General features: G+C 37.0%; 1 long non-coding RNA gene across 1 annotated transcript; it reads right to left on the bottom strand.

Moving 5' to 3' along the window:
• Nucleotides 1–5121: 5121 nt before the first annotated feature.
• Nucleotides 5122–12274, bottom strand: LOC107215208. Its single transcript, XR_001525109.2, has 3 exons — nucleotides 11997–12274; nucleotides 8721–8790; nucleotides 5122–5476 (listed from the first exon to the last, which is right to left on the bottom strand). It is a non-coding gene; the product is annotated as an uncharacterized LOC107215208 (long non-coding RNA).
• Nucleotides 12275–13586: the final 1312 nt, after the last annotated feature.

Below are 13586 nucleotides of genomic sequence, written 5' to 3'. Positions count from 1 at the left end.
TGAAATATACAGGCTTCACAGTAGGACAGACAAGTGAAAAACACAGTGAACGAGCCTATGATATGCTCCCTGTGATCCTTAATGTTCATGTATCACACCAACAATTTCCTGCAGGCCAGAGAAATTTCAGTTTCTAATTCTACTGGAATTCTCTCCTGCTTTCTTTTACTGTTGCTTCTTTATTACTACTGAGCCATGCAGCTAAGCAGAGGATCTAGTCTGGTGCTAGCCAAATCTTCTCAAAGGTATTCTGGAGACTAAAGTGCATGAAAAATTGTCCCATGCCCCAGTATACAGATTCAGTTTTTCCTGTATGTAAGAAACTTTTTATAGCTATTCAGATGTCTTAGACCAAGACAAAACAGGCAAAGCCAAGTAGAAGTTGCCAGTATTCATAACATCTCCAACAGACAACACAGTTGCTAGTTTTATGAAGTTTTATGGAAAAAAAAAAAAAAAAAAATAGTTTTATGAAGTTTTATGGAAAAAAAAAAAAAAAATCTATTTTATTTACTCTTACTACATGTATGTCAGAAAGGTCTCTGCAGTATGCAGGTGTCTCCTGTTTCTGAAAAAGTTCCAGCCCCTTGATACCTGTTACACATCACTTGGAGAGGCAGTTTCAGGAGGTTCCCTACAGAAATGCCCATCATCTCAGCCCACCATGCAGGATTTATCTTCAGACAAATCACTGACTACACCATGATTTTTGATGTGTGGAGAATGTTAATGCTAGCAAACTCCCTTTAAATTCCCAGAGGAACTCAGACTTCCCAGAGGAACTTCATTCTAATATTTTTTCTGTTCCTTTTTAAATTGTGATATATTTTGATAGCACCTGTCTGTTAAATAGAGCATTGTTTCATATTCTTGGACTATTAGATTATTGGTAATCTGGAAAATAAAGTGGTCTACACTTTCATCATGGTAAAACTTCTCCTTGCTTGGTGACTCCCCCACAAGTTTCAATGTGAAATGGGCCTTACACTGGATCTTCTATATCAACTTCTGTGTTTAAAAAGAATACATACCATAAACATCTAATTAATGTGAACACATGTTGGAAATATTGGCTTGAATGGGAAATTGTATTTATGTAAAATGGAAGAAAACGAGGTAGTTACAAAGCATATCATAGTATGCTTTTTCAGTAAACAAAGAACAACTAGAAATTTATAATCTCCACAATCCTTTTATACTGACTGACCTTTCTTCATATGTTAGACAATTCCCCTACAAGCAGACCTGCTGTCATAAAAATTTCAGATCATCTGAAAAAAATTAAACTTAATAAATTTCTTAGGATAACATTCTGGACTCAGAAGACTTGTCCCAAGCTATAATCTCAAACTTGGTCATGCTGCAGATGACACAGCTTTCTGGAGAAGGTTTTCACCTTCCAAGGATTGGAAGTGCTGACAGCACAAACTCAAAGAGCATAGAGAAGCGTATTGTACACAAGGAGTAACCTGATCTCAAGGACAAGTGAACTGCAATTGTATAAAAAGCTATAACAAAATGTTCAAAAATCAATGACAATTTAGCAAAGGTTGAAGACAAAGTTTCAATGAAGTGACTAATTGTAATTTTATTCTAAAAAATCAGTTTAAACTCTTCTTAAAAGTAAGATATGGTTGTACAGAAGACTACACAGTGCTAAATTTGGCTGTCTAGTTGTTAGATGATAACTAATTTTTTAGATTGTTTAAATATTTTTTGTTCTGGTTTATTTTTTTATTTTTTTCTAGGTCATAATGTTTTCTGAAATAGTACCATTTTGAATATTCTAATGAAGACAGATATTAGTTTTATAGCTGTCATGATTTAAAGAGATAAGTAATGCAAAATTTGGAGAGAAATGTAATACCAGCTGCCAGATTAACTAGCAGAACTTTGGGAAAATGTAAATCTTTGGATAGACTACTTTTTTCAGTCATAAGAAATGTTTGTTTGCCTGAAAAACTGAATTTTCTATGCTACTTAAGTCTGTTTAAGAGCATATAGTTGAATGACTGATAAACAAACCAAAATAGAAACTAAGCATAGGTGACCAGACAGATTGTTGTATATATGGAAAGAAAGAGAAAACAACTGAGATAAAAATAAGGAATCCTTGTAGAAATATGTATTTTTTTATGGTGCTTTATTTAAGGGAAGGTTATAATTGTGAAATATAAACCTGCCAACAAGCATTTTTAATGGTTTATTTTCATGACATTCTATGTGAACATATTGTTCACGTATTTGTATATTCATATTGTTGTACAATGTGATTTATACAAAATGTTTTAAATAATTATTTGAAGACAAAAGTGAAGACTTTCAGATTAGGAAAAGGAGTCAAGAGTTATGAAGTTCATTAGAGAAATTTGATTCAGATTTCATTACATGAGAGTAAAATACTAAAGGGGTGAAACTTAGCAAAACTAGGCACTGCAAAAACAATATTTAGTTTTTCCTGCCATAGAAACAGCTATGAAAATCACCTGCTGTTGCAGGAATCAATGAGCTAACAGATGAACCTTTTCACAATTATTTTCAGTTGTAATGTCAATCTTCAAGAGTACACTGATGTTTTCCCGATGAAATTGTCTCACAAACAATACCAAATTTAATTGAGTTATTGGCATGTTTATTAACACAAACATCAAATGACTTTGTCTACATGAATTATTGGCTGGTCCAAACATTCCCAAGATGTCTGTTTCCCTGAGTGAAATTCAAACATAATTTGTCTCGTGTCTAACCACTACAGTGTTGGATAAAAGTGACAGGAGCCATGATGCTTACAATAATATGCAGATGGCAACTGTATGATGGCAGTGGTTTAGTTTGCTCCCAACCCCTGGCTACAGAGACCATGGACATGGGTCCTCCAGCAGGACTGCAGCAGGCAGGGCAAGCTTGCTGCACTGCACTGGCTTGCAGAAGACCAGAGTTAAGACCTGGAAGACTAACAGTGCCTGCTTTTTGCAGCCAAATAATTTAAAATCTCCAGTGGATATATACTGGGAGGAAAGGAGGGAAGAGCTGATCACCACCCATGACTGTTGGAGAGGCTGAGATGTCCTCTATACTCCTGTCCAGTCAACACCCCATCTGCTTCCAAACTGATTAACACATATAAAACAATTTGTCGTAACATAACTAAGTAATGTTTGTGGCTTAAACTACCTGTAGATGTACAGTGAAATTAAGACTGGGTGAAATAGACTTGAGCTGTGTGATGCCTCTAGGAAAAAAAAAAAAATCTTTATCAACATTAAGGTGCAAGAAGACTGGGAAAAAATTCCAACATTATCCAGCATTGGCTGAATGAGAGCCATCGCCTTATCCTTGTTGCTCAAGTTACATGGGGGAGGTCTTGGGAAATGTTCCTTAGGACAAAAGCTGGAGGTAGACTTTGCATTATCTCTGTACTGAGCTCTTACAGAACTATGTAGGTGAGCTGAAGGTATGGAACTATGTAGGTGAGACACTATTTAAAACTGGTATCAATTACTTATTTGTGATAAACACCTATCTTCTAATGACCCTGTGATTATTATTTGATCCCAACTTGCTTAGTGCTTATTAATGCAAGAACAATACCCATAAATACACTCATGAAATAAAAAGTTTTTACCTAAAACAGAGCATATTATCACAGAATAATTAAGGTTGTTTACTACTACTACTACTACTACTACTACTACTACTACTACTACTACTATTATTATTATTATTATTATTATTATTTTGCATCCTTATTAGCCAATATATTAATTTTAGGCATACAATGACCTCAGTTGAGTTACATTCCTAAACTGAGGCCATATAGGGAAGTAGAGGCCCTTTGTCTTCAGAATTCAGGTAGTAGGTAACTGCTAATATTATGGCAGTTTTATGGCAAATATATATGTATGCACAGTTATACATTTATACATTCATAATTCCAGTTTTTACACAAACGTATGGTTCATTGTATATCATTTCTCTCTGTAGCTGAATCATAAATATCTCCTCTAGCACAATCCAAACCCATGTATGCCTTCAGGAGAGAAGGGATATTGTTGTTTTATATATATTTATATTAATTTAATTAGTTAGATGTTATTTAAACATTTGAAAATATATATTTTTACAGAAATATTGTTAGCTAGTGTGTTTTCCTGATTTTGCCAAATAATGGAAAAATTTGCTCATTCTAAAGACTTAATAATAGCTACTTTTCCACCAGGAAATTAATTCTTTGTTCCTTTGACTTTCCTAAAAGAAATGAAGGCACAAGGCCATAGATAATACGAAAATTTCTAAACAGTTTCAATTTCTAAGCTTTAAATTACCATAAAGCCATTTGATCCATGTGTATTTCAAACACTTATAATTATAGTGATTTATATTTACATCTGGCACTATGACAGAGTTATAACTAGCCTCTTTTAGATTCTTTTGCCTAGAGCCCATCACACTGACTCTGCACTGGTAATGTAGAGAACTGGAGAATGCCATTAGTGACCCCTACTCCAGAGACAGACAGCTATAAATGGTATTTAGTGTCAGAGTTTAGAGAATACTTGTGTTATGTACTTAACAGATTTCCCAGGACCATGTGGAAATGAAAGCCATATATCTCTTGAAGAAAAAGGTTTTCCATTAGGAAAAGTCTACTCTGTGTATGTAGTTCCTACACAACGTGACAGAACAGAGTTTGAACAGGACTGAAATATTTTTGCATTATCATAATGCAAATTATATAAAATAATAACTTTTAATATCCCCACACAGTTTTCTGATGCGACTAGAGTTCTAAACTTATAAAATAAGACTTTTAGTATTATATATAATAGATGCATTCAAGAATGTTAGGAAGCAGACCTTCTCAAATCTTGAAGTGCAAGAAGTGTGTGTTTCCTGAACAGTGTTTGTGTTGGGGAAAAGAGGCTGGGGTCAGCCTGTGGCCTTGGCTGACTCCTTGTAAGCCTTGTAAGGTTCTGAGAGCAAACCTTGTAAGGTTCTGAGAGCAAACCTTGCATTGCAAGTGATTTCTCATTCTCCCTCTACTACAGGGAAATCAAAAAGGAAAAATTGTTACAGTGACTTTGAGTTCTCATCTAGAGTTGCCTGTAGGGAACAGCTGTACAGCATGCAAAAATGTGCAGTCATCCTCACATAGCTTACAGAAGATGGAGATTATCCATGTGCACCTGTAAGAATTGGGTCACACTTTTCAGGTGTAATTTTTAAAAAAATTATTTTATTTTTCTTTTTTTTAAAAAAAAAAGAAAAGTTTGCATTTGTTCAGAGAAGCAACCATGAAAAATTGGCACGTTTCGTGATAGAACACAAGAACTCTGCTGGAAAAACTCCCCAGGATTTCTGGAATCATTTGGAGTCAGACTGCAGTGATTTTTCTGTTTTCTTGAAGTTTTTTGAAAGATATTAGGAAGATCCAAGGGACTGACTCTACCACTAATGAACTCAACTGAAGAAGAGTCTAGGAGAGATGAAAAAGGAAATATCAAAGACTGGTTGATATGAGACAAGTCTTTAAATTTTTTTTAAAATTTTATACTTGAAATCTCTATGTGGCAATGGTCAGTCAAAATTCAGACACTGATTGAAGCAAGTATTTATTAGTTTCCATGCTTTTAAATACTTACTGAACAATAACTGATGCTCTATAAATTATCTAAGAAAAAATAGGTCTTCAGCTTATACTCAAGATTCATCCAAATGAAAGGTCCAAAAATTGTACAAATGAAATGATTGGAGGAAACACTGTTTTTTTCTCTGTACAAAAGCAATATTGCAGGTATTTTAGACTCAAAAGGGTTTTCTCTAAGAAATGCTTTGTTCTCATGCACTTGATTGTTTTCAGCGGCTGTAGTCAGAGGAGGGTGGCTGTAAAATTGCATTACAAAAATGCTGAAGATGTTGCACTCCACATTAGCTTTATTATGAAAACCCAGAAATTTTAAAGGGTAAGATGAATGGGCTGTCAGTCTGAAAGCACAGGGAAAGCTGAATTTAAAGTTGGATATAGTTGTGCAAGACAGTATTATGCCAGAAACTGTAATATTAGCACTGAAAGGAGAGCCACAGGCAGCAGAGGGTAAGGTGGTAAACTTCAGCCTTATGATAGGGAACTTATCCCCGCTAAGGGAGTTTGTGAACTAAATTCATAGGAAAAAAAAACAACTGGAAAGGATTCAATTTGTAATTGGACCAGAGGAAAATGTATCCATTATAGGATTAGAGAGAGGTCGTGCTATGGCGTCGCCGTGCTGGTTCTCTCACTCTGCTCTGGGTCCCTCTTATGATAACCTTACAAGCTGGGGAAAGCTGCAGGACAGGGATAGGCAATTATGCTCTTCTCTCATATAGGATAGCTGTTCTCTTCCTGTGGCTGAGGCTAACTGAAGGGGTAGATAGATTTGTGTGTGGGTATAGGTGTGAGGGGGAATAGCAGTTTTCCAAATGTGTTTGGCTGTGTACACGTGAGAACTGATTCAGGATGGTTTATCTCTCAGTGTGAGCAACCTCCTGAGAGTGATTGGGAATGAAAACATGAAAGGATGCAGATAAAGAGGTGCAATGTGCACTTTGATAATTATTACGCAGTAGGGTTTTTGTCCCTTTGTGTTACTTATTTAGCAGAAGCAAATATGCAAACAGCAGATACCATTTACGATTATCTTTCCTGATTTACCAGCTTTTGAAGGGTAGGCTCCTCATACTGCTAAATCTACTCTTGACTTTAGATTGCTTGTGATATCCAGAATGTGAGAAGTCTTGTTTTTATTTGTGCTGGTACAGTACTTCTAGTCCTTAAAACTTCATTCCTGTCTGGAACTGCTACATAGAAAAATTTCTCTATTCAGTACAGCCTCCCAGATCCTCCTTTCTGGAGTCCTGGAGCAGTACCTGGTTTGAGAAGGACAAACATTGAAATTCTGTGTTCCTATGCACAAGTTAAAAAATAAACTTGTGGTTTTTTACTTCAAAATTTTCGTGTCTTTGTTTCAAGACTGAAAGCCTTTAAACACTTAATGGTGTGGAGAGGAAAACTGAATGTAGCTATTGTGTCCTGCTCAAGCTTCTGCTAAGGCTTATGTCTCCCATTAGCTGCACAGAAATAGCAAAGTTTTTTTCTGAAAGTATATATGTTATCAATTCTAAATAGTTCTCCTTGGTTTATTAGAGAGTTCATTGTTTTCTTCTAATAAGTAACATTGAAAAAACATGAAGAAAAAGCCTCCTGCTTATTGACTTTCTTGAGGCTGTGGCAGAAAAGGCACAGGGTCCTTATTGCTGCTATAATCATAGAATGGCCAGAAGATCACAATAATGTGTCACAAGTAAATGTTTTCAGTGAGACACTAGGCTGAGGTCTGGTATATTTCTAAACTATATGTCAGGCCTTGAAAGTTTTCAATTAATCGACTTCAGGTTTAGTAAAGTGAAAATCTCCCTGGTAAGGGGTTATCACAAATGTACCAAGGCTCTGTAACTCAGAAGAGCAATACTCACACTGAGCACTTACATGTAGACCTCAAAGAGTTCTAATCACTGGATGCTTAACCAATTTTCAGCAGATATCTTAGCTAACAATTATAGCCTCCCTTAGATTCCAAATTATTTGTGGGCAGACTAACTCTCTCAAACAATTCAGTCACTCAAAATTTTACAGAAATATCTCTTTAAGGAAGACTTTCAAGCTGCTACATATCAGTCCTTAAAAATAATTCACACATCAATTTATGCATTTATTTTAATATATATATAACTAATCTAGTAAGCATTTAGCACTTATTCTGTTATTTAAAAATGTCACGCACATACACAATACTATAACATTGTTGGAGAACCTGATTATGATAGACTGTGCTGGTCACTAAAATAATTTCTTGTTAATTGTGTAGAAAAAATTCAACTTTTAATGTAATTATTTGAGATAATGCTATAGGTCTTTGACATTATATATTAAGGTGTCATTGTCACTGCTCCTGTTATCAATGGAAAGGTAGATATGTCTTCACTGACTATGTATAAAATATATTTATAACAATTTAAACAAATTAAAATACTAAAACAAATTGCTCTTCATGAAAAAAAAAAAAAGTTTCTTCTCTGAGTGAATTAAATATTAGTTCTGGAATTCCAACACCAGGAATATCCTTCTTTTACCAAGAGCCTCAATAAAGAAAACAAGAGAAAGCTGATCTGTTGGCTTCTTATGGAACTGCAAACAGTGCTTACAGAATGCTGAAAATGCTCTAAACTGGGTGCTAGCTGGTTCAGGATGCACAGCCTACAGGTGTTACCAGGCAGAATGAGGGGCTGGGGGGGCACAAGGGTTCTGTAGCTCCACTTGAGATTTGGTCTTCACTAAAGGCTGCTTCTGAAATGGATGTGAAACTGTCCCCTGCTTCCTGAGAGAGGCGTTCATGAACAAGCTGCAGAAATCACAAGCAACAAGCTATGCAAATCCACAGAGATGCAAAGCCAAAGCACTAGTATCTGTACCTCCATTATACATAGGCAACTATATAAATAAAATACCATTATATATCATACCCCACTTTTTGGATACATGACAGATATAGACATGTATATATATATAAACCAGACTGTGTACTAGCTACTTCTCAAACCAAATGTCTTTGAAAGAATGTAATTAGAGAAGACAGTTTTGATGTTTGGTTTTGGATGCTTTAAAAAATACATATGGTACTTACCTCCCTTCTTTTAAATGAAGAAATTTCTGTGATGATCCAGGTGATCAGTTCTACCTCCCTAACAAAGAAACTGAGAAACAAAGTAACTATAGCAGCATGCAAATAATCAAAGATTTTTTTTTAGTAATTCAATCATTTATTTTACAAAATACCCCTGACTTTAACACAAGGTGAAAATGAAAGTGAAGTTATCACTGACTTTTTGTTTTGTTCAAGTAGTTTCTCAGGGTTACTCTATATATTAATAGTTATTTCACAAAAGTCTGTCTGTGGTCTTACATGTTGTATACATGACCACATGCATACAAGTGTTAGAAAAACATGAAAATTGGAAGCTTACAATTTAAATATTTAAACACTTTATATAATCTTTCCTTCTTTTTTAGAAAATCCAGTTTTATAGAGAAGTTGGTACTCAAAATTCTAGTTTCTTATAAATGTTTTGCAGATAGCACTATTAAAGAATCAACTTTTTAAATATGCTAGTATGTCAAATATGTTGCAAGCTAGCCTGTTTAACAATATACAGTCTGACCTTCATAAAAATATAAATAGCAAAATATAATGTGTAGTGAAAGTAGTAAATATATATATATATATTTGTGAATTTCAAGGCTTATATTTAATGAGAAGATACATTTTTAAAACTACTACATACTTTCTTTTGCTGTGACAGCTGTGTCCTACACACACAATGACCATGAGGGAATCCTTTCTTGCATTGTCACATACAATAGATCCATTTGACATAACCTAAACATGGTAACATTGAGGATTCAAGAAATCTTATAAAAATTAGTTGGAATTGAATAAAAATTTTAAAAATAATTCCTTGTCTCCTTTGCACTTTTTCTTTCTCTATTTCATACTTAGAGTTTGCGGCTTTTTAATTGCCTTCATTATATCTTGAACTTCTAAAAAGTAGATTTTTTTCATGTTTGTCACATACGGGGGACTATGCTATTTTAGACTGCAAGAAGTAAACACACTTTTAAATTATGATTATCTTCTAGTTCTGCTTTTTAAACTCTCTATATGTTGATCATATCACTTAAGTTGAGTAAATGCCCTGACTTTGCATTCTTTGTGCAGTTTTGGGTACCACAATATAAGAAAGACATGAAACTCTTAGTGAGTATCCAAAGGAGGGCTGCAAGGAAAATGAAGGGGTGTGAGGGGAAGCTGTATGAGGAGAAGCTGAGATCACTTTGTCTGTTTAGCCTGGAGAAGACTGAGGGGAGACATTGCAGTTACAGCTTCCTCATGAGGGGAAGAGGAGAGGCAGGTAGCAATCTCTTTATTCTTGAGACAAGTGACAGGACTCCAGGAAATGGCAGGAGGATCAGCATATTCTATGGTTCTATGATAAGTGCACAGAACTAAGTGTCAGAAGAGCTGTAGCCTATACTATAGTAGAGTTTCATTCTTCCTTATGAGTCCTTCATACCATATAGGTCCAAATTATTGTTTACTTTCTCTTCTAAATTACTATGAAAGATCTGAAATCATTTGCCATGCAAGTGGACCTCGGTACTTATTATGTTTTGCATAGCAAATAATACTGGCATAGACTGATTCATACCCATACCCTTCAGACACACACTTCCTCTCTTGCTCGTATTTGTGAAGCTTTTGGTAGTGCAAATTTACATTGGCACCAGCACCATTGCTCACTCAGGCATTTCATTCAGTTTTAAAGCTACCAGGTCATAAATATCTAAATATAATTTACCCTGTTTCTGCTTTTGCTTTCAGTGACTAATTTTGTTTCATTTTGTACCTGACAGAAAATACAAACCATTGTAGATAAAAAGTTTGTGAATCTTTATGCAAGTTACAAGAAGAAGCCACAGCAGAATGCTGTACAAATGTGCATGAATGTTGCCATTGTAAAACTGTAAGGACATTAAGAGTTCTCTGTTGTTGCTCAACTACTTTCAGCCAGTCTGAAGCAATCTGTCTGTGTGGGCCAGTTCTTGTTCGCAAACATCCCGCACCTTGTGTGCCTTCACTGGTGACCTGTGTAGGCGTATGGTGCCTCAGAACTGGAGCTTGAGACCTTCCTTTCCTTAGGAAGGAGGGGACTGCATGTCTTTGTCATACACCACACACAGCAGTATGGGTTCTGAGTTTTGAGCACTCTGAAATGCTAATGTCGCTACACGGAGTTTAAGATTACATATAGGTCAGCATTATGTGTAAAGGAGAGAATGACATTTCTCCAAGGACAGATAATATTATTTATAACAGATTTCTTGCACTTTTCAGTGATGGTATCAATTGTTTACAGCTGACTGAAACAAGAAGAATTAGTCTGATAAGGGATCGAGGCTTGGGTCCAAGCCCAGATCCTTTTACCAAGGCTGCAGTGGAGTGTGTTGTAAGATTGTACAGTCAGAGAGTCACTGAGAAAGTAGCATAAATATTTTTAGGCAAAATCTTAGTTTAATGGAAAAAATTTTCATTAACTTTAATGACTTCAAGATCTACCCCCTGCAGTGGAGCTAATTTATCATTTGTGCAGGGCATTTTTAACACAAAAGCCTTTGCTAATGCCAGAAAATATGACATTGCCTGGACTGAGTGAGAAGCTTAGTTGTTTTTTTCTCTTCATTTATGAAGAATATGTCTATTAAGACAGCCTCAAATAATGTAATCACATTCTGATACAATGATTAATTTGAACATTCAAAAAATTTTCTGTTTTGAATGTTGTGGAGGGAACAATAGTTGAAATACTTTTGAAAATGAAGTATGTAATAGTGTGAAAATAATTGAAGAGGGAAACTTTACAGAATTTCAGAGAATCACAGATTTTGTTGAGAAGATTGGACCTAAAAGATCTTCTAGCTCCAACATCTCTTCCATGGTCAATGATACCTTCCACTAGATTAGGTTGCTCAAAGCCCCATCCAGCCTGATCTGGAACAATTTCAGGGTTGGGGAATCTACAGCTTCTCTGGGCATCTTGTTCCAGGGTAGCCATTTCAATCAGTAGTATCTCTCAGTTGGCAATTACATGTAGAAAACTTCAATGAGTTACATGCCAACATGTAGGTTTCAGTGGCAACCTGAATATAAACCTCTATTCCTTTTTTTTAACTTCGTTTAGAAAATGAGAGTAAATTACGGAAAATATGCAGCGAAAGAAAGGATTAATTTCCTATGCACTCTTCAGGTCACTAAAAGGATATATTTTTACCAGTGATTTGCTAGTGATACCTTCAGCTAGTCAGAAATTGGCCTCGTGAAAAGTATACCCTAGGGCACACTTACTACATTTACTGAAGGAAGGGTTGAGCATGGGACGGGCCCTCTGCCTCCCTGCCCGCGGCCAGCCTGGCCTGTGCCCCGCCTCCTCACTCTTCTGCCCGCGCAGCTGCATTTGCAGGCGGCGGATGTGGTTAGCTGGACTGCAGAAACTGTGGGTTCTATGGAGCATCTCAAAACACCGTCAGCAAATCCTCTGCATTGAAACGCAGTGTCTCGCCACGGCGGCGATGAAGATCCAGCTCGGGCTGCCGCGGCTGTGCCGGGTCCGCCCTCACAGCCGGGCTCGGCCCCTCCCGTCCCCCGGCAGTGCGGGGCGTGGCCGGCAGGGGGCGCCCGCGCTCCGCCCTCAGCGCCGGGCTCGCTGGGGCCGCAGCGGGGCCGGGAGGCGCGGGGGGAAAAGCGGCAAATAACCAGCGTTATCCGCAAATAACCAGCTCTATCGGCAAATAACCAGTTCTGTCGGCAAATAACCAGCGATATCGGGAAATAATCAGCCCTATCGGCACCTCATCGGCCCTAGCAGCTGCTCACACCATGGGAAAAAATCACTCTGTCACTGTCTTTCTAACATCGCTAAACAAACCGACGAACACCCCCCGCTTCTTGGATCAGGGTATAACAGGAATTTCAAACATCTATTTCAGGTCTCATAGGGAGCGGCTGAGGGAGCTGGGGGTGTTTAGTCTGGAGAAAAGCAGGTTCAAAGGGAATCTTACTGCTCTCTACAGCTACCTGAACGGAGGTTGCAGAGAGGTGGGGCTCAGTTTCTTCTCCCAGGTAACAAGAAGCAGGATGAGAGGAAATGGTTTCATATTGCACCAGTGGAGGTTTAGATTGGATGCTAGGTAAACCTTGTGCACTGAAAGTACTGTCAAACACTGGAATAGCTTCCCCGGGAAGTGGCTGAGCCACCATCCCTGGCTGTGTACAAAAGACGTGTGGACAGGGCACTCGGGGACCTGCTTTAGAGGTGGACTTGGCAGTGCGCGGATAATTTTGGGTTCCTAGAGGTTTTTCCAACCTAAACGATTCTATGATTCAAGTACATAGCAAAAACGTACTAGTGACAGTGCTGTAGAGATCAAACTAACTTCTGACAATCTCGACTTTTTGCTGCAGTGTCTGGGACTTCCTTTGGTTTGAAACATATTCCAAAAGCCTGTATAGATAAGTGCATGGGAACCGAAATGAATGATTTTTGAAGTAGCCTCTCCTACAAGGATGGATATTCTAGAGGGGATTTAATTCTGAGGGTTTTTGTTGGTTTTTTTTCAAGAGTAAAATTATAAATATGCCTGCACTGCATCACTTAAATCTTACATGAACATGAAAAATATTGTATGAGTATCTAGTTCAATTTTGTATCTGCTTAAATGCAGCTTACCTACCTTTATCCTTTTTGAACTACTTAATGACTTTTTTTTTTCTAGTAGTAGAATCTGTGAAAGAGGTCCCATCATGGGTGATCTTCATCCTTTTCTTTGGTTAGCAGCACAGCAAAATCAATTTTATTAAATCAGAGCAGTCCCTAAATATAGAGCAGTAGCATGAAGCTGAAGAGATAAACAATGGACTGTACCTTTCTGTTACTGA

The sequence above is a fragment of the Parus major genome, chromosome 2, assembly GCF_001522545.3.
Source record: "Parus major isolate Abel chromosome 2, Parus_major1.1, whole genome shotgun sequence".
Taxonomy (NCBI): Eukaryota; Metazoa; Chordata; class Aves; order Passeriformes; family Paridae; genus Parus; species Parus major.
The sequence above is the reverse complement of the archived record's forward strand: the minus strand, read 5'-3'. Positions and strand labels throughout refer to the sequence as shown.